The following is a 5,884-nucleotide window of genomic DNA, read 5'->3' as shown; positions in this document are numbered from 1 at the left end:
CTTACCATGATGTTGAATTTTTAACAGCAAAGTTTTAAAAAATTACTCTGAACTCTCAAAACAAGGACAGTGGGAACCTATTTCCTCTCAATTAATATCTGCATAAGGATCTCTGAAATGCACCATGAAATGATATTTTACTATTCTGACTCTAGTCCATCAGTTAATTTTCATTGTCTTCCACAGAATTCAAGGTGCACACTAAAGAAAATTACTGTGTATTTTAGTCCATATTTGTCAATGTCATCACTGTATTTTTCAGATTGAATTCAGACATTTCCCCATCATAATTATTTTTGAATGAATGAGCCAATGGCTAGACGGATGGATGACATAGTCTTTTCTATTCTATGATTCCTTTGGTCTGGATTCTAATTTGATACCCAAGTTTACCTTTAGGTATTATAAGAAATGTTATTTCTCTCAGAACTTCCTTATTTTTCCTAATAAATATTTTTTTAAATAAAAGTATTTTTCCATTAGCTTATGTATCTGCTGATAATGAACAAACTCATTCAACAACTCTGTTGATTTTTCTGTTCTTGGCTGCATCTTACCTGAGGGATGGGAGCAGGGGAAGAGTAACAGGAATGGAAGAAATAGCTATTTTAATGTTTTAAAAAATACTGTTGTCTTGTTTCATTAGTATTACATGATTTGCTAATAAAAGAATTCTCTTAAGGGAATTCTTAACATTAAGGTGTTAGAATATCTCACAAGTAAAATACGTCTTTAAACTTTTAAATTAAGTCATACTAAAATAGAATTAGTTAAATAGATGTCAAGTTATTTCATGTTAAGTCATGTCATGTTGCTGTTTATAATAAAAAAATACATTTTTTTTTCAGGGTTGTGTTTGACCAAATGGGAAAGCAGTTATAACACAAAAACGACAAACTACAATCCTAACAGTGAAAGCACTGATTATGAGATATTTCAGATCAACAGCAAATGGTGGTGGTGTAATGATGGCTAAACCCTGAACACAGTTGACGGCTGTATGTATTCTGCAGCGGTAAGACAAAATAATGTTGAGTGACGGCTCAGGTCCCATCTGATTATACCTATAAGAACAGAGATTCCATACAAATGAGGAGTTCATCAGGGACCTAGAAAAATTCCATCTGAACTTCTAGAACCTCTCTATTATTCTCCTCAAAATTTCTTAAGTAAGAAACTAACGAGCTGGTATCATAAAATGTTGCTGTTTGCTAACCTATGAGATTTTCTGGAATGACCTGTCATGTTATTGTACCTGGACTTGTTGATGCTTGTAAAGAACAATGCCATTCCTCTTACTTACCTGGTTTGGGGAGGAGAAGGTAATTTGATTATGTGGTATTTTTCTAATCTGCCCTGATTTATGGGAAAACAAAGGATTACTAACTAACCAAAGAGGAGGACTATGTGTGGTCCTTTTAAAAATTTTGTTTTTACTTTTTATGATTAAATGTTTTAAATATATGGAAAATTAGAAACATTAATATAATAACCTTCAATATGTTCATCATGTGCTGTAACAGTTATTAACATTTGGTCATATTTATTTATCCTATGTATATAAACTGCTACTGCTGCTGCTGCTAAGTCGCTTCAGTCGTGTCCGACTCTGTGCGACCCCATAGACGGCAGCCCGCCAGGCTCCACCGTCCCTGGGATTCTCCAGGCAAGAACACTGGAGTGGGTTGCCATTTCCTTCTCCAATGAATGAAAGTGAAAAATGAAAGTGAAGTCGCTCAGTCGTGTCCGATTCCCAGAGACCCCATGGACTGCAGCCTTCCAGGCTCCTCCGTCCATGGGGTTTGCCAGGCAAGAGTACTGGAGTGGGGTGCCATTGCCTTCTCCAGTATATAAACTATATATATATAACAAAATTTTGGTTGTTCTTTCCTCAGCCTAAGAAAACAAAGCTGATCAAACTTAAACTTATAATGAAATTTCTATGAATGTTGTCTTCATTTCTTACCATCTCCTTTTCAGAATTAATGGAAAATGAATCGCCAAAGCTGTAGCATGTGCAAAGCAGATTGCCAGTGAGCAAGGCATTACAGCTGGTATGTTTTGGGGTTTTTTCTCCCCTATTCCAGTTCTACTGAGATGTAATCGACATACATCACTGTAGAAGTTTAAAGTGTACAGCAAAATGATTTGACTTACATACATCATGAAATTATTGTCACGATAAGATTAGTGAACATCTGTCATGTCATATAGATACAAACAAAGAAGTAGAAGAAAAACTTTGTGTACGTGATGAAAAGTCTTAGGCTTTACTCTCTTAACATCTTTATATACAACATATATCAGTGTTAATTGTATTTATCGCCACATACATTACATCCCCAGTATTCATTATCTTATACCTAGAAGTTTGTAAGAACTTTGACTGACTTCATCTAATTCCCGACCCCCACCCCCTCCCACTACCCCTACTTATGATAATCACACATTGACCTCTTTTCCTATGATTTTGTTTGGATGTTTGTGTTTGAAGTATAATGGACTTACAGTATGTACGTTCCTGTTACAGAGCATGGTATGTGTTAAGCATGAAAGAGGAGAGCTGGGGACTTGCCTGGCCATCCAGTTGATAAAACTTTGTGCTTCAGTGCAAGGGGTGCTGGACAGGGAACCACATGCCATTAGATGCAGCCAAAAAAATAAGGGGAGGATGGAGAACTGGGGTTTTTAGTAGTGCCTTTGGGCACCTAGAAGGCAATGGCACCCCACTCTAGTACTCTTGCCTGGAAAATCCCATGGACGGAGGAGCCTGGTAGGCTGTAGTCCATGCTAAGGGTCGGACACGACTGAGTGACTTCACTTTCACTTTTCACTTTCATGCATTGGAGAAGGAAATGGCAACCCACTCCAGTGTTCTTGCCTGGAGAATCCCAGGGATGGGGGAGCCTGGTAGGTTTATAGCCTCCTACCTAACTACCAGGAATCTACCTCAATATTGGAGGGGTGGAGTTTTAACCACTGGACCTCCAGGGAAGTCCCAGGTGAGAGCTGTTTTACCCTACTGTTATGAGAGAAGCAAAGGAATATATTCCCAAAGACCAAAATATGCTACTGAGGGATGAAAATTGCAGCTTTGTGTGTTCAGTCAGTAAGTCATATCTGACTCTTTGTGACACCATGGACTGTAGCACACAGGCTTCCCTGTCCTTCATTATCTCCTGGAGTATGCTCAGATTCATGTCCATTGAGTTGGTGAAGCTATCTATGCATCTCATCCTCTGCCGTACCCTCCTTCTTTTGCCTTCAATCTTTCCCAGCATCAGGGTCCTTTCCAATGAGTCGGCTCTTCAGGAAACCTGGCCAAAGTATTGGAACTTCAGCTTCAGCATCAGTCCTTCCAGTGAATATTCAGGATTGATTCCCTTTAGAATTGACTGGTTTGATTTCCTTGCTGTCAAAGGGACTGTCAAGAGTCTTCTCCAGCGCCACTATTCAAAAGCATCAATTCTCAGGCACTCAGCTTCTTTATGGTCCAGCTGTCACATCTGTACCTGACTACTGGAAAAACCATAGCTTTGACTATAGGAACCTTTGTCGTCAAAGTGATGTCTTTGGTTTTGAATACACTATCTAGGCTTGCCACAGCTTTCCTTTCAAATAGCAAGTATCTTAATTTCATGGCTGCAGTCACCAACCACAGTGATTTTTGAGTACAAGAAAATAAAATCTGTCACTGCTTCCACTTTTTCCCCCTTTTATTTGCCATGAAGTGATAGGACCAGATGCCATGATCTTAGTTTTTTGAATGCTGAGTTTAACCAGCTTTTCCACTCTCTTCTTTCACACTCATCAAGAGGCTCTTTAGCTCCTCTTCACTTTCTGCCATTAGAGTGGTATCATTTGCACGTCTGAGGTTGTTGATATTTCTCTTGGCAATGTTGATTCCAGCCTGTGATTCATCCAGCCCAGCATTTTGCATAATATACTCTGCATATAAGTTAAATAAACAGGATGACAATACATAGCCTTGTCATACTAATATCCCAATTTTGAACCAATGAGTTGTTCCATGTAAGTTTCTGACTGTTGTTTCTTGACCCATATACATGTTTCTCAGCAGACAGGCAAGGTGATCTGGTATTCCCATCTCTTTAAGAATTTTCCACAGTTTGTTGTGGTCCATAGCACAGTTTGCTTGCATATCCATACAAGGCTTAAGCGTAGTCTATAAAGCAGAAGTAGATGTTTTCTAATAAATTCCCTTGCTTTTCCTATGATCCAAAGGATGTTGGCAATTTGATCTCTGGTTCCTTTGCCTTTTCTAAATCCAACTTGTACATCTGGAAGTTTTGGGTTCATGTACTGCTGAAGCCTAGCTTGAAGGACTCTGAGCATATAACCTTACTAGCATGAGAAATGTGCTATGTAAAATGTGGAAGGAGCACAATTGTATGATATTTTGAACATTCTTTGGCACTGTCCTACTTTGGAATTGGAATGAAAACTGATCTTTTTGAGTCCTGTGCCCACTGCTGAGTTTTCCAAATTTGCTGACATATTGAGTCAGCACTTTAAGAGCATTATTCTTTAGATTTATGCTGAACAATGTATTATATAGAAACAGTGTATTTCAACTGAATCAAAATCTTATTCTGTTATTCCTCAGTTTATTTTAGGGGATTTCTAGAGGTTTTAACATTCTCTCTCTTCTATCAGTTACTTGTCATATCTTGAAATTATTTTGGAATTAAGTAAATGTGGAATGCACTCTGCAGTTGTGTTGTGGACTACACAGGACTCAACATTTGTGTTCAGTATTCTGTGCTCTAGTGAAGGCTTGATGGAGATGTGAAGTCCTTGGTATACATATCTCCAGTTAATAGTGATACTTGGAACTGTCTATAGCCTCTATTTCATGTATTGATAAGCTATTTTGTTCTGCCAAAGAATTTGAATATGTTTATTACAGTATCACTATGTTTAAGTCTTATTAACATATGTTTCCTCTTTCTCCACAGGGTGGCATGGAAAAGTCACTGTCGAGACCATGACGTCAGCAGTTATGCTGAGGGTTGCACCCTGTAACTGTGGAGTTATCGTTCTTCAGCTCATTTTGTCTCCTTTTCACATTAAGGAAGTAATAGCTGAGTGAAAGGTTATACCACCAGTCCTTCAAACAAATAATATTTTTACAGGAACAGGAGCACATGGTCCTTCTTCTAAGAAGCTTAACGTTTACCTGATGTGTTAACTGTTTATTAATAAGCCTACAATATTATTTAGTGTGCTAACAGAACTAATGTTGGTAAATATTTGTCTAAACTCTTAATTATCAAATATATCTCCAGTATATTCAGTTCTTAATGAAAGAAAGATCACTTATACATCTTGCTGATCAAGAAGGAATATAAAGAGGGATTAGGTGACCTGTTTCTTTTCCTTAATTTTGTTATCATAGATTCATGCATTATGACTAAATCCAGATGAGACTACCAGTATTGAAATAATTGCTAATTAACCATAGATATGAAATGATGCATCTGTAAAAAATACAGACATTTTCATTAAAAGCCTTGCAATTCATACCTTGTCTGTCTTTGTTTAGAGCTATTCAGTGTCTATGAAGAATACATATGTATATATTTGGGAAAAAATGATACTTAATATTTATAACATCTTTATCTATACCCAAATAGGTGGATATTGCTGGAGAAAAATCCATAAGCATGTTGACAGTTCTTATAATTATTTTTTTTGGCTGAGCTGATCAGCTTGTGGGATCTTAGTTCCCCAACCAGGGATTGAACCCATACCCTCAACAGTGAAAGATCAAAGTCCTAGCCACAAGATTCCCAGGGAATTCCTTTCAGTTTTAATTTATAAATATAAACCTCAAATGGGCACTCAAGACTGTCTGGTGTTC

At 37.5% G+C, this 5,884-nt stretch overlaps 1 long non-coding RNA gene across 1 annotated transcript; it reads left to right on the top strand.

The window, feature by feature from the left end:
• The first annotated feature begins 965 nt into the window (after window positions 1-965).
• LOC106990182 (uncharacterized) lies at window positions 966-5,544 on the top strand. Its single transcript, XR_009600263.1, has 3 exons — window positions 966-1,015; window positions 1,981-2,054; window positions 4,980-5,544. It is a non-coding gene; the product is annotated as an uncharacterized LOC106990182 (long non-coding RNA).
• Window positions 5,545-5,884: the final 340 nt, after the last annotated feature.

This window comes from Ovis aries, chromosome 3 (genome assembly GCF_016772045.2).
Source record: "Ovis aries strain OAR_USU_Benz2616 breed Rambouillet chromosome 3, ARS-UI_Ramb_v3.0, whole genome shotgun sequence".
Taxonomy (NCBI): domain Eukaryota; kingdom Metazoa; phylum Chordata; class Mammalia; order Artiodactyla; family Bovidae; genus Ovis; species Ovis aries.
Note: the sequence above shows the minus strand (reverse complement) of the source record. Positions and strands in the feature narration are given on the sequence as shown.